Source organism: Staurois parvus, unplaced genomic scaffold (genome assembly GCF_062004578.1).
Source record: "Staurois parvus isolate SC_StPar_1 unplaced genomic scaffold, SC_StPar_1.0 ptg001139l, whole genome shotgun sequence".
In the NCBI taxonomy this organism is placed as follows: domain Eukaryota; kingdom Metazoa; phylum Chordata; class Amphibia; order Anura; family Ranidae; genus Staurois; species Staurois parvus.
In genome coordinates this window covers 43,677-59,086 of record NW_028318935.1, presented here as the reverse complement: position 1 = coordinate 59,086, position 15,410 = coordinate 43,677, and the positions used below count along the sequence as shown (strand labels likewise).

The 15,410-nt window shown below is 42.6% G+C and overlaps 1 protein-coding gene across 1 annotated transcript in view; it reads right to left on the bottom strand.

The window, feature by feature from the left end:
* The window catches only part of DDX47 (DEAD-box helicase 47), a gene marked incomplete at its 5' end in the record, with an annotated part of 196,184 nt that overhangs the window by 143,393 nt on the left and 37,381 nt on the right, over positions 1–15,410 (bottom strand). The gene's annotated exons all lie outside the window — the stretch shown is intronic.

Below are 15,410 nucleotides of genomic sequence, written 5' to 3'. Positions count from 1 at the left end.
ATCATCTTCCCTGCTGACCCCTGAACATGGTCAGCAACTGCCGTCTGGCTAGATCCGGTCCTGGTGTTAAGTTGGACACTCCAAGCTGCTTGCACTCATTTTGGACTGGTATTTAACCAGCTATTGGGAACTACTAATTAGGAGCTGCAGGAATTGGGACTGATCTGAGGTGTGAAGGTGCAGGAATTGGGGTTGGTGCTCAGCCCCAATTCCTGCACCTTTACACCTCAGATCTGTCCCCATTCCTGCACCTTGGGGACTGTGTGATGATGCAGAAAAGTGCAGGAATTGGGGCTTATCTAAGGTGTGAAGGTGCAGAAACTGGGGCCAATCTGGGGTCTGAAGGTGCAGGAACCGGGCTGATCTGAGGTGTGAAGGTGCAGGATTTGGAACGGATCTGAGGTGAGGTGTAGGAATTAGGGCTGATCTGAGGTGTGATGGGGCAGGAATTGTGGCTGGTCTGAGGTGTGAAGGTGCAGGAAACGGGAGTGATCTGAGGTGTGATGGGGCAGGAACTGGGCTGATCTGAGATATGATGATGCAGGAATTGAGCTGATCTGAGGTCTGATGGTGCAGGATGTGGTATGTGGGATTGATCTGAGGTGTGAAGATGCAGAAATTGGGGTGATCGGAGGTGAGAAGGTGCAGGAAATGGGGTGATGTGAGGTGTGATACAAGGTGTGATGGTGCAGGAATTAGGGTAATGTGATGTGAGATGGTGAAGGACACTGGTTGATCTGAGGTGTGAAGGTTCAGGAATTAGGGTGATCTGAGGTGTGAAGGAGCAAGCATGGGAGCTGATCTGAGACATGAAGGTGCAAGAATTGGAGCTTATCTGACGTGTGAAGGTGCAGGAAATGGGGTGATCTGAGGGTTATAGTACATAAATTAGGATGATTTGAGGTGTGAAGATAAAGGAACTAGGCTGACCTGAGGAGTGAAGGCGCAAAGATCAATATTTATTACTGTTCTTCAAATTGTTTACAAAAATTCCTTTTCATGATTGAGCGTGTGAAGTTGGCCTTTTTTTTAATGTAGCTGGCACTCTCAAGTTCTTTAAAACATTTTTCGGCACATTATGCTCAAATGGTTGCCTAATCCTGCAATAGGTTTTAATAAAGCCTTCTCTTTTGAGAGTTTCTTTTTTATCAATCATTTGCATTGTTGTAGAAGCATCCTATACATTTGAAGCAGTATTAACTTCAATACCAGGCACTTTTACCCCCTTCCTGCCCAGGTTAATTTTCAGCTTTCAGTGCTCTCACAGTTTGAACGACTCAAGCAACATGATACCAACAGTGTTATTTAATCATCACTGGGCTTTTTAGTTTTTGCGATATAAAGTGAAAAAAGAAAAAAGTTTTACTTACTTTTCTTCATAAATGTAGGCCACAATTTATTCTGCTACATTTCTTTGTAAAAATAACCCAAATAAGTGTATTTATTTAGTATGGATTAATGAAAATTGATCAGTCCTGATGTACTGATGGCCTCTCTCATATCAGAACATTACAAATTACTTCTTTTTGGAATGTACACAGTCCAAGGTATTTAGTATAAGGCATGGTGAGTTTTTTTTTAAGCTGTAATTTTTGTTATACAGTTATTTGGAAAATGAAGAAATTTAGATATTTTTTTTCTATATTTTGCTTTTTACAAAATTATATTAGAGGGTTACTAAACCCACAACAGTAAAATCAGTCTGTACATGCAGTAAAGCATGCTTGTTATACTCACTGTAGAACCTAAGGGGCTAATCCTCTGCATTGTGTAAAAAAGATGTTTGTCCCTAATCCATCTGCTGAAAGAACAGAGCCTTGGTGGCTCAGTTTGGTGTGTATTTCTAGAGTGTTTTTTTTTACCTGGGAGAGTGCATATGATCATCACAGGGCCAAATCAGTGCTGTCCAGACAGTCAGGGGTCCTGCAGCCTCAAAGGACAACCAGGGAGAATGAAAACTCCTCCTCCTACAAGCTTTAACCAATTCTCTGCTGGACACTGAGTCACAAGACTGCTGATGAGAAAAACGTAGAAGTTTATTTTTACTAAAATAATTGCATTTCCATGTTCTGTGTACTGTGGGAGAACAGATATAGTGAATATATAGTCACGGGTTTAGTAACCCTTTAACAAGTTATTTCTCACACATGGCAATTGCACCCAAAATACATTCTGCTACTTCTCCTGAATAAAGGGATGCCACATGTGTTAGGCTTTTACTGTGTAGCCTTCGTATAGAGATCCAATATCCAAGGAGAACCTTCAGGTGTTCTAGGGGCATAAACTGCGCATCTAAGTTTCTGACTACCTATCACATTGTTTAAAGCCCTGGAGCACCAAGACAATGGAAACACCCACAAATGGACATTTTGGAACGCATTTTCTATGAGGCATAACAAGTCTTTTGAACAAGTCATTTTTTTTACCACAAGAAAATGAAAACTTTTTTTTTTGGTTACACAGAGGTATCAATTTGTAAGATATTTCTAACAAACAGCACGGACATACCAAGCATTACACCCCAAAATACATTCGGCTACTCCTGCTAAGAGTGACGATATCATATGTGTGAAACTTTTTCACAGCTTAGCCACATATAGAGTCCCAAATCCAAACAGCACCTTCAGGCGTTCTAGAGGCATAATAAACATCACAAAGACAATAGTGCAGTTAGGATAAATTAAAATGTATGCACAATACAATAGTGTAATGCAAATATCAAACTCTTGTGTGTCACCACAAATGGAAAAAATTAAATAAAGGAATCCAAATGTTAAGTCAAAAACTCTGAATTCAGTGGTTTTTCAATTCTGAGGGAAATGACAGATGTGGATACCAAACACCCAAACTTCTCAATGACAAACCACACAGCACCTTGGTGTGGTCAACCAGTACTTCTGTATCAATCCAAGATATCCAGCTTTCCTCAAAACCAAAATGTCAAACGGTGAATGATTATATCGGATCGAAGTGCATATATAATCAGTTCGACATAGGATCATCAAAAAGAAAGACACTTACCGTAAAGTAAACCCGATCAAAATACCAATTTTCATTGTAAGTGCATTTACCACATTAATCACTTGCCTACTGGGCACTTTTAACCCCTTCCTACCCAGGCAATTTTCAGCTTTCAGCGCTGTCGCACTTTGAATGACAATTGTGCGGTCATGCAACACTACTCAAAATTTGTAAACTTTTTTTTGGAGACAGAGCTTTCTTTTGGTGGTATTTAATCATCACTGGGATTTTTTATTTTTTGCTAAACTAAAAAAGACTGAAAATTTGCAGAAAAAAAAGTTTTAGTTTGTTATAAAATGTTGTACATAAGTAATTTTTCTCCTTCACTGATGTGCGCTAATGAGGCTGCAGCGATGGGCACTGATGAAGAGGCACTGGTAGGTGGCACTGATGGGCATTGACAGACAGCACTCCTATATGGCACTGATAGGCGACACTGATTGTAACTGTTAGGCAGCACTGAAAAGCTGCTCTCATGGGCACCGAGATGTGGCATTGATGGGCACTGACAGGTGGAACTGATGGGGCTACACTGATCATCAGGGCACTGATCATCAGTGCCCCGATGATCAGTGTAGATGTCCCCTCTGAGGAATTCCGCTTACCGGCTCTACATTCGCGCTGTCAGCGTGAGGAGAGGACTGCTGATAACTGGCATTTCCTTGTTTACATGGGAGCAGCTGTGATTAGACACAGGCGATCACATGACAAAGCCAACGTCATCGGCTCATTACAGTGATCGTGATCTACTGTGTCCCAGGGACACAGCGCACCACTCATCGCCACTCTGCATGCCCCCAGGAACCCACGAGCACAGTTAAGAGTGGAAGGATGTGACATGACGTCTTCCCAGAATGAGAGAACCACCACCTGTCCGTCATTTCCTTATATGGCAGGCAGGAGGTGGTTAAAGATGACAACCAGGCACTTCATCATCATATAAACTCCTCGTGTTTTAGAATCCAAGAGCTCCTGATGTCATTTTTTGATGAATCTAGTAGGGCAGAGACAGAGCACATGCTACTACGCATATGTGATCCCGCTGCGGCCATCTTGGAGTCTGGAACATGAGTTGTTTATTGATATGAAGTGCCTGGTTGTCAACTTTTCATTGTAACTGCATTTACCACATTAAATTGGTGTTTTAATCCGGATTACACTATGGTGAGTGTGTCTTTTTCATGATACTTTGTCCAACTGAGTACAATGATCTGATATAATACAGCAGTCCCCTCATTTGACATGCGGTTTTGAGGAAAGCTGGATATCTTGGATTGATACATAAGTGCTGGTTGACCACTCTTAATTGGGGATCATATGGTTTATCATTAAGAAGTTTGGTATCCACATCTGTCATTTCCCTCAAAATATAAGAACCACTGAATTCACAGTTTTTGGTTTCACATTTGGATTCCTTTATTTTATTTTTTCAAATGATGACACATAAGAGTTTGATATTTTTGCATTACACTATTATATTGCACATATATTTTCATGTATCCTAGAGCTGCAGTATTGTCTTGTAATGCTTATTATGTGATGTATTATGGTATTGTGCTAGCTGCTGTGTTTTGTAAACCACTTGCTCTCCTGAGGATTTACCCCCCTTCCTGACCAGGCCATTTTTTGCATTACGGCGCTGTGTTACTTTGACAATTGTGCGGTCATGCAACGCTGCACCCAAATGAAATTTACATCCTTTTTTCCCACAGATTGAGCTTGCTTTTGGTGGTATTTGATCGCCTGTGCGTTTTTAATTTTTTGTGCTGCAAAAAAAAAAAAAAAACAACCCAATATTTTTGACTTTTTGCTATTAAGCACTTGCCTACAGGGCACTTTCACCCCCTTCCTGCCCAGGCCAGTTTTCAGCTTTAAGTGCTGTCGCACTTTGAATGACAGTTGCGCGGTCATGCAACACTGTACCCATATGAAATTTTTATCATTTTTTTTTTAGACAGATAGAGCTTTCTTTTGGTGGTATTTAATTACCTCTGGGTTTTTTATTTTTTGCTAAACAAACCAAAAACAACTGAAAATTTTGAAAAAAAAATAATTTTTTTTTCTTAGGTTTTGTTATAAAATTTTGTAAATAAGTGATTTTTCTCTTTCACTGATGTGCGCTAATGAGGCTGCAGTGATGGGCACTGATAGGTGGGCACTAGTAGGTGGCACTGATGGGCACTGAAAGGCAGCACTCATACATGACACTGATAGGTGGCACTGACTGGCACTACTGATAGGTGGCACTGACTGGCATTGATAGGTGGCAATGACTGTCACTGATAGGGGACACCGAAAGGCAGCTCAGTTGGGCACTGATGTGCACTGGTAGACACTGATATGAGGCATTGATGTGGCACTGATGGGCACTGGCAGGTGGCATTGATGAGCACTGACAGCTGGCATTGATAGGCACTGAGAGGTGGGCACTGCTGAGGCTACACATCATCAGGGCACACTGATCATCAGTGCCCTGATGATCAGTGTACATGTCCCCTCTGAGGAATGCCAATTACCAGCTCTCCTCTCGAGCTGTCAGCATGACAGCCTGTGAGGAGAGAAATGCCAATAACCGGCATTTCCCTATTTACATGCGATCAGCTGTGATTGGACACAGCTTATCACATGACCGAGCCGAAATCTTTGGCTCTTTCCGTTAATCGGTGATCCGCTGTGTCCAAGGGACAAAGCACACCATGTTAAGTCAACCGCATGTGTGGTTAGAGTGGGGGGATGTCATATGACGTCCTCCCAGAACGAGAGAACTGCCCTGAGCCCGTCATTACATTATATGGTGGGCGGGAGGCAGTTAAACTTGTCCAATAAGAAAAGAAAAAAAAAAAAAATCAAATGTCATAAATTTAGGCCAAAATGTCTTTGCTAAAAAAAATTCCAATATGTGTAAATTAATTGGTTTACATGAAAGTTATAGCATTTAAAAAAAAAAAATCCCAGTATATATACCGCCATTTGTAATTTTTTACAAGCAATGGCAGCGATCAGCGACTTATAGCGGGACTGTGGTGGGCATTCTGATAGTGAGGGGGAACTGACTTGTTGTCACTGACATCCCCAGTGACATAAATACAATGATCAAAGCAGTGTGCAGGAGCTGACAAACAGTTCTCCTCCCCGTCGGAGATGCTCGGCAATCACCAAGCGCCGACGAGTAATCACCGGCCGGGACAGAGTGATTGACAGCCGTGGTCGCAAATGGCAGTGCGGGTAGGGTGCGCACACGCCCCCTACCTGGAAATGCGAAATCACATTATATATATATACATACACACATATATACATACACACACACACACACACACACACACACAGTATTTTCTGGCGTATAAGACTACTTTTTATACTTAAAAATATACCCCATAAATTGGGGGTCGTCTTATACGCTGGGTATAAAATGTGAACCTTGGGTTTGTTTGGGTCAAGCTGGCTGGATGTGTGGTAATACTGTACATACAGTATGCCGTGCTGAGCCAAGCTGGCTCAAAACAAATGTCCCTATGAAAGCTTAATCTGTCAGCCTGCTGGATGTGCGGTATATACAGTATACTGCGCTGAGCCAAGCGGTTTCAAAACGTACTGGTACATCTCTACTGTAATCAGCCCGCTGGATGCGTGTATTTACGGAAGCTACGGCTACATACAGTATACAATCACGGCGAGTGATGTATTCTACTAATGAATACAAAGCCTGCTCGGATTGGCTGAGTCAGAGAGGTGGGCTAATGATGTCACAACCTCAGCCAATCCGAGCAGGCTTTGTATTCATTAGTAGAATACATCGCTCGCCGTGATTGGCACAGCGTATACTGTATGTAGCCTCAGCTACACACATTCAGCGGGCTGATTACCGTAGGGACGTACCAGTACGTTTTGAAACAGCTTGGCTCAGTATACTGTATATACCACAGTGGTATATACTCAGTATACTGTATATACCGCACATCCAGCAGGCTGACAGATTAATCTGTCATATGGACATTTGTTTTGAGCCAGCTTGGCTCAGCGCGGTATACTGTATGTACATTACTGCACATCCAGCGGGCTTTATATATACTGTATGTAGCCGAAGCTACCGTATTACCGCACATCCAGCGGTAACCATCTGATTTGGAATTTGATCCATATGATGACTGTCTTACAAATATATCACAAGATGTCATTCATGAACTTATGATGTCAGAGGATGAACATGAGGATTTTGAAGGATTTTAAGTACCGGTAAGTCATAACCATTTCAATTAAAAAAATCTGATGTTTTTAAATGGTGTTGCCTTGGAAGGGGGGTAGTCTTATATGGGGAGTATAGCCCAAAACCTATGTTTTAACTGGAAAATTAGGGGGTCGTCTTATACACGCAGTCGCCTTATACGCCGGAAATTACGGTATATATATATATATATATATATATATATATATATATATATATATATATATATATATATATATATATATATATATATACACACACACACACACACACAAACACACACACACATATACAGGAAGCGGTTAACATCCAACAGAGCCCTAGTGCATTTTCTCGTTCTGGTTTTAGGGGCATCAATTACACATCTAATTTCCTGACCAACTATCACACTGGAGCACCAGGACAGTGGAAACACACACAAAATGACCACATTTTGGAAAGCAAAACACCCAAATGTATTTTCTATGAGGCATAATGAGCCTTTAGAACATATTTTTTAAACTTTTTTGGAAAATGTGGAAAGAAAATGAGAAAGTGTTTATTTTCACAAAGTTGTTAATTTATAAGATATTTCTAACACAGCATGGACATACCAAGTATTATACTCTACAATACATTCTGCTACTCCTCCTGAGTATGGAAATACCACATGTGAGACTTTCACAGGCTAGGTAAACAGAGTAAACAAAAGATAGTAGAGCATTTGTCTGCAGAGGAGAGCATTGGTCCAGGCAGCAGGGAGGAACATAGTTCTCAAAAAGGCCAGGATCAGTACAGGCAGCAGGGAGGAACATGGTCCATAAACATTCCAGGGACAGTACAGGCAGCAAGCAGAGATATGGTCAGCACAGCCAAAGTACTGGTCCAGGCAGCAAGCAAAGATATGGTCAGCACAGTCAAAGTACTGACCAGGGCAGCTGGCAGGAACAAGGTCCATAAACATTCCTGGGTCATTAAAGGCAGCAAGAGATACAACGGGTAAAATAAGTATTGGACACATCACCATTTTTCTAGGTAAATATATTTCTAAAAGGTGCCATTAACATGAATTTTTTACTACGTCGGTAACAACCCATGCAATCCATATATACAAAGAAACCAAAACAAGTATGTTCAGAAAGTTATGTGTAATAAAATGGAATGACAGGGAAAAAGGATTGAACATGCTAACTGAAATTTATTGAATACATCGTACAAACTTCATTTTTGGCAATGACAGCTTCAAGATGCCTCCTGTATGGAGAAACTAGAAGCATGCATTGATCAGGTGTGATTTTGGCCCATTCTTCCACACAGTCTACAAATCTTGAAGGTTCTGTGGTTTCTTCCATGAACGCTAATCTTTAGTTATTTCCATAGATTTTCTATTGGATTCAAGTTAAAAAAAAAATAAAGCTACTAGAATGGCCCAGCCAATCACCTTTCTTTGAAACCAACTGAGAGAGTTTCCTTGGTTTTGTGTTTGGGGTCATGATCTTGCTGAAATGTCCACCCTTGTTTCATCTTCATCATACTGGTAGATGGCAGCAGATTTGTATCAAGAATGTCTTGGTACATTTTTCCATTCAACCTTCCTTCAATGATATGAAGTTTGCCAGTACTGTATACTAAAAACCAGTCCCACACGATGATGTTCTCACCTCCAAGCTTCACTGTTGGTATGGTGTTTTTTTTGTTGATGCGCAGTGCCATCAACAAAAAGTGTAATACATCCAAAGAGTTCAATTTTGGTCTCATCTGACCAGACTATATTCTCCTAGTACTTCACAAGCTTGTCTAAATGTGCAACACACTTAAAACAAGCTTCAACATACTTTTTCTTCAATGCAATGGAGTCTTATGGAATGGAGTCTTATGTGGTGAGCATGCATACAGGCCATGGCGGTTGAGTGCATTACTTATTGTTTTCTTTGAGACAACTGTACTTGCTAATTTCAGGTCTTTCTGAAGCTCTCTCTAAGTGATCCTTGGCTCTTCTGGTAATTCTTTTCACTCCTCTGTCATAAATCTTGCAAGGAGCACCTGGCCGTGGCTAGTTTATGGTGAAATTATGTTCTTTCCACTTCTGGATTATGACCCCAACAGTGCTCACCAGAGGCGTAGCTAGGATATTTTGCGCCCGGGGACAAACGGCCACCTTATGACACCCTGCTCCCCCCCCCGCTTCATATGCTCCCTGTAGACACACCCCCCGTCCCGATCACATTGCCCCCCCCCCTTCATCCATGGCACTACTCACCCGGCTCGGCTCTCCCCTCGTTCCCTCCGGCACATGCCGGCTCACTGCCCTCCTCTCCGCTCCTCTCCCGTCCGGCTCCTCTCTCCTTGCATAACTCACTGTGAATGGCAGACGTATCAGATGACATGTCTGCTGCAGCGATCTTGTGACCTCATTTTGGTGCCCCTGTACCTTGGCGCCCGGGGTACATATGTACCCCCCTGCCACCCCCCAGCTACGCCTTTGGAACATTCAGAAATTTAGAAATCCTTCTGTAACCAATGCCATCAGTATGTTTCGCAACAATAAGGTTGCCAAGGTCTTGAGAGAGATCTTTGCTTTTACTCATCATGAGATGTTTCTCATGTGACACATTGGTAATGAGACACCTTTTTATAAGCCATCAGTTGAGACTGAACCAGCTGATATTAATTTGCACTGACAAGGGGCAGGATTGCATTCTAATTACTGATAGATTTAAGCTGGTGTCTTGTCTTTTCATGCCTTTTTGCACCTCCTTTTCTTTATGTGTTCAATACCCTTTCCCTGTGTCTTCCATTTTATAACACAACTTAATTTCTGAACTTATTTGTTTTGGTTTCTTCGTATGTATGTATTGCATGGATTGTTACCGACATGTGGTGAAAATTTCATGTCAGTAGCACCTTTAGAAATAGATTTACCTAGAAAAATGGTGAGGTGTTCAATACTTATTTTACCCGCTGTATGGTAAGCACAGCCAAAGTATTGGACCAGGAAGCAGACAGGAACATGGTCCATAAAATCCCTGGGTCAGTGTAAGCAGGCAGCAATATTGGTCAGCACAGCCAAAGTATTGGTCAAGGCAGCAGACAGGAAACTATCAGGCAAAGGACTGCAGTCAGATAAGACCTGGGCACAGGGGTAGAGGATTCTTTCCACCCAAATCTCTTGGAAGCCTCTGGACTGCAGACCCTGATCCAAAAATTACAAAACCCAGAGTAAACAAAAAAATGGTTTTCTCTACTTGGAATACTACTCTGAAGCCCCTCACATAAGTGAAACCCCTGTGTTATCTTGAATCCCACTACTATTGTAGCAGGGCAAAAGATCAGTCCAAAAAAGCAGACAAAAAACATGGTCAATTAACAGGCCGAGGTCAGTGCAAGTGGAAGGCAGAAACCAGGTTAAACAATACAGACAGCAGGCAGAGGCATCGTCAATAAACAGGCCAGGGTCAGGGCAGTCAAATGGTCATCACAGATTTTAGAAATGGGTAAATGGCAGGCTGTTGGAAATAAGGGCACTTAACTTTCACTAATATAAGAGTGATGTGTGGTAACATCGGAAGCAGTCTCCAATGCATAGACCCAGTCAAGAGGGACATTTGGGACAATGAAAACTGGCGTCTCTCCCAAGTCCCCCTCTTCTGCATAACCCAATTTTTTTTTTTGTGTCTTCGGCCTGCTTCTGTGGATGGAATGTTCTCTGGAAAATGTTGTTCATGAAGTCTGCTCAAAGAATCAGAGCTAATGTTTTCTGGTGGAGATCCTTGATGTTAGGTCAGGCAGTGGGGGTATCTTCTATAATTTGATAAAGGTGGTGGGTCTTTCCATGGACTTCTGATAGGTGACATACGCATTATAACTAGCCAAATGAAAAAAGGTAAATATCCACCATGGTGTAATTGTGGATGGCGCTCAGGACATACGCGTTTCTTATCCCTCCACTTCATTGTTCCTTAAACTAGCAGATTCCCCCTTTGTAGCCTTGTGACCACCAGACTTTGTGGGAAGCCCTTCTTGTTTGTTCTTGTTGTACTGCAGAACAAAGGTTTTGTGGAGGTGCAAGTGAGAGAAAAGGGCAGACTTGTATAGAAGTTATCCAGGTAGACGTGATGCCCCTTTTAGAATAGTGCAAATTCCAGGTCCCAATTTTTCCCACTAGTGCCGATATAGGTTGGGCACTCAGGGGGCTGGAGATGAGAATCTTTGCCTTTATCTTCCGAAGCCCAGAAGGTATCTTTGCTGAAATTCTCTTCTATCTTCATCTTCAACAGTCTTTGTTGTGTGATTTATAAATACGTGGCAAATGCACGTTGCACTTGAGTTGCCATTTAAGCTGTGTTGGTATCTGTGCAATTTGCACAGAATACATACATGCTGTGAGTTTCAGAAACACACAGATGCAGAAGCAGCCAGAAATATAAGCACGGTGCATTTTTCCAAAATACACATTTTCTGTGCGAACTGCTGCACGTTTGGAAACGCACAATGCACAGGTTGCCACAGAAAACGCTCATTTTGCTGTGAGTTTTGGAAACGCCTCTGCGAAGTGTGCATAGCAACTTGTACAGAAAACATTTTTTGCTGGCCACTGCGGAAACGCATTCCACGCTTGCGTGTCATTTAGGCTGCGTTCGCATCTGCATTTCTGAATGCGTGGCAACCTGCTCAGAAAACAGAAGCTTTGCAACAGGCTTTGAAAATGTGCATCACGCTTGTTTTGCTACTATGGTGACACAAGTGCGATTGCAGTGCATATCTGAAATGTGTGGCAAAATGCGCATTTTCTGTGCGGATTGCCAAGATGTAGATGCAGCCTAATTGTTAATAACACCCCAATCAAAGTTAGCAGACGCATGTTTTGCTGCGCAACAAAAGGAGCTGCAAACATGACAAAATGCGCACTAAAAAGAAAAGTGACACTCCATGAGCAAAAACATTGTGGAGCTATTTGGTGCATTTCAGTTCATTCAACTGAATGGGCTGTCCTAAGTGAGATGAATGTTTCTGCATGAAAAACAGGATATGCTCAGGTGTGAATAGAATGTGCTTGAAAGGAAGTTTTTAGGCAGCAAAGATGACCAGGGTGGAGATTTGTTAAAACAAAAAAAAAAAACACCACCACTGACCCAGAGTTGCCTTGGAATGCTTCTTATCCATAAAGTTGCATCAAAGACCCATCAGAATTGCAAATTGCACTGAATATCACATGATAACGGGGTTGCAGCAGTGTGAACCAAGGTTTAATGAGGTATCAAGAGAGAACACACTAAGCTTCATATCAATCAACTTTTTTTTTTTTTTTTAAACTTGTGTAAAAATTATGGTAAATGTGAATCATATGATATACACAAGATCATAACACTGAAACTGAAAATACACTATATTGCCAAAAGTATTGGGATGCCTGCCATAACAAGTACATGAAAATGGCATCCCAGTCTTAGTCCGTAGGGTTCAATATTGAGTCGGCCCATCCTCTACACCTATAACAGCTTCAATTCTTCTGGGAAGGCTGTCCACAAGGTTTAGGAGTGTGTCTATGGAAATGTTTAACCATTCTTCCAGAATTCTTCAGCAAGTGCAATGCAAAGCATCAGATGCAGTGGTGTAAAGCACGCCATCACTGGACTCTAGAGCAGTGGATACGTGTTCTCTGGAGTGACAAATCACGCTTCTGCTTGGTAAGTGTAAAGTTTGGTGGAGGGGGGATTATGGTGTGGGATTATCTTTCAGGGGTTGGGCTTGGCCCCTTAGTTCTAGTGAAGGGAACTCTTAAGGCATCAACATACCAAGGCATTTTGGAAAATTTCATGCTCACAACTTTGTGAGAACAGTTTGAGGATGGCCCCTTCCTGTTCCAACATGATGGCACACCAGTGCACAAAGCAAGGTCCATAAACACACGTGTGAGTTTAGGGTGGAGGAACTTGACCGGCTTGCACAGAATCTTGATCTGAACCAGATAGAACACCTTTGGGATGAATTAGAGCAGAGACTGCGAGCCAGGCCTTGTCGTCCGACATCAGTGCCTGACCTCAGAAATGCGCTTTTGGAAGAATGGTCAAACATTCCCATAGACACACTCCTAATAAGGGAGTGAATGAGTTGCTTTGTAGTTTCTGGCATTAGGAATGTGTGTATTTTGGAAATGTTGCAGAGGTGGAGTCTGCATGAATTTGTCAGCGATTGGATCTGGGGCTGGAAAGACAGATTGGAGTCTAGAATGACACCTAGTACTCTGGCTTGTGGGGTGGGGCTGATGGTGGCAGTGTTGGTTGTGATGGAGAGGTCGGGGGGAGGGGGTGCGGGCTGGGGAGAAAACTAGGAGCTCGGTTTTGGCAAGGTTTAATTTGAGGAAGTGGAGTGACATCCAGTCTGATATGTCGTTCAGAAGGCTAGTGATTCTGGCGGAGACTGAAGGAGTGAGGCGAGGGGTAGAGAGATAGATTTGAGTGTCATCGGCTTAGAGATGGTAGTTGAAGCCATGGGAGTGTATCAGTTGACCAAGGGAGGAGGAGTAGATGGAGAAGAGAAGGGGCCCGAGGACAGAGCCTTGGTGGACCCCAACAGAGAGGGAGAGTGAGGGGGAGGTGGCAGCGTTATAGGTAACACTGAAGGAGCGTTGAGATAGATAGGAAGAGAGCCAGGAGAGAGCGGAGTCTGAGTCCAAAAGAGTATAGTTTTTTGAGGAGGAGGGGGTGGTCGACCGTGTCGAAAGCAGTGGAGAGGTCGAGGAGTAGTAGGGGGTTTTAGTGTGAGAAATGTTGGGTGGGGTGGAGGTCTGGACAGTGGCGAGATCGAAGGAGACTAACATTCATTAGGAAATGCATTAGTTGGCTGATCGTTTTTGTAGAAAAAAAAAGGCAAGAAAATTAATAGAGGCAATAATAGCAGCAATCCCCCCCCCCCCCACCCCAAATAAAAAGCCATTAAAACAAGCACACCTGCAAGTATGCTCATCTGGTACACAAATAAATTCAAACGTGAAAGGGACAAAGCCTAACACCTAGCATCCATATCCGGCATTGCTCCTATAAATGTGTCTAAGCGATTTCCATATTTACAAAGATAATTGTGTCTATGAAATAGATGTTTTTTAATCGGCTTGCTAGACATTTTTCTGACCACAGGTCTTAATTGATTGAATGGAGTCTGGATGAATGTTCAGCGTCTGCTGTTAGACACTATTCTTAGTAAATCACGGCCTTAATGTCACCTTAAACTTTGGGCCAGTTCCCTCAAACCTTTCATTCTTACAACTTGGGAGTTGCCTGGACCTTTGAAAATCTTTTCCAGAATGACCCTCCTGAACCTGTAGGGGGCCTACTACTATACTCTTAACCCCTCTCGTGTCTGTTAAGCACTCATTACCTTCTTCAGGATGACCAGCTACCATGTCAACTTGACCACCAGGTCTACCATTCTTTTTGTTGTCACACATGGTAACCAAGCATTCAAAATCCACCAATACATTGCCCTTTTTATCATTGTCAAAAATATCACTTTTGTCAGAGCTCATCTCACCAGTAAATGGCAGGGCAGTGTCTGGAGAGGAATTACACAGAGCGGAGTGATTGTCTCCCATGGAAACTTCACTAGCAACTCACTCAGTTAAAATGCACACACTGCTGGACAAGGTTAAGTATCTAGAGGCCAGAGCAGAAAATGCAGAAAATCTTCTTATAGTGGGCCTTTCCAGAGGAAACGGAAGGCGATGACCCGCAAAGTTTCACCACAAATCTTATATGTTCCCTGCTTCCTCATGCCACTTTCTCTGGCTTCTTTGGTGAGGGGAGTGCCCATCGGATGCCTGGTTCCAGGGTCCCACACCTCTGCTGCCAATTACCAGGACCGAGACCTGGTGCTGCATGAAGCTAGGGTCCAGGGGAACTTCGTATGAAAATCATAAGCTGCTACTGTTCCCTGGCTACTTGGTGAATACTCAAAGGTGAATACTTTAAAACTAACAAAGCCCAACTAGATATGTTTTATAGGAGTTTGTAGTAATTGCCTTAAATTGAGAGGTACATTCTGTTTCAAGTGGTTGATTTCCTGTTATGCACTGTGTTGGTCCTACATTTGCCATGCTACCTAGTCTGCATTTCTGTGCTTTCTTTTTGGGATCCAGCCTGAGGGGCCATGCATTAGCTTCTGAATATTCCTAGAATGGCGACTCGTG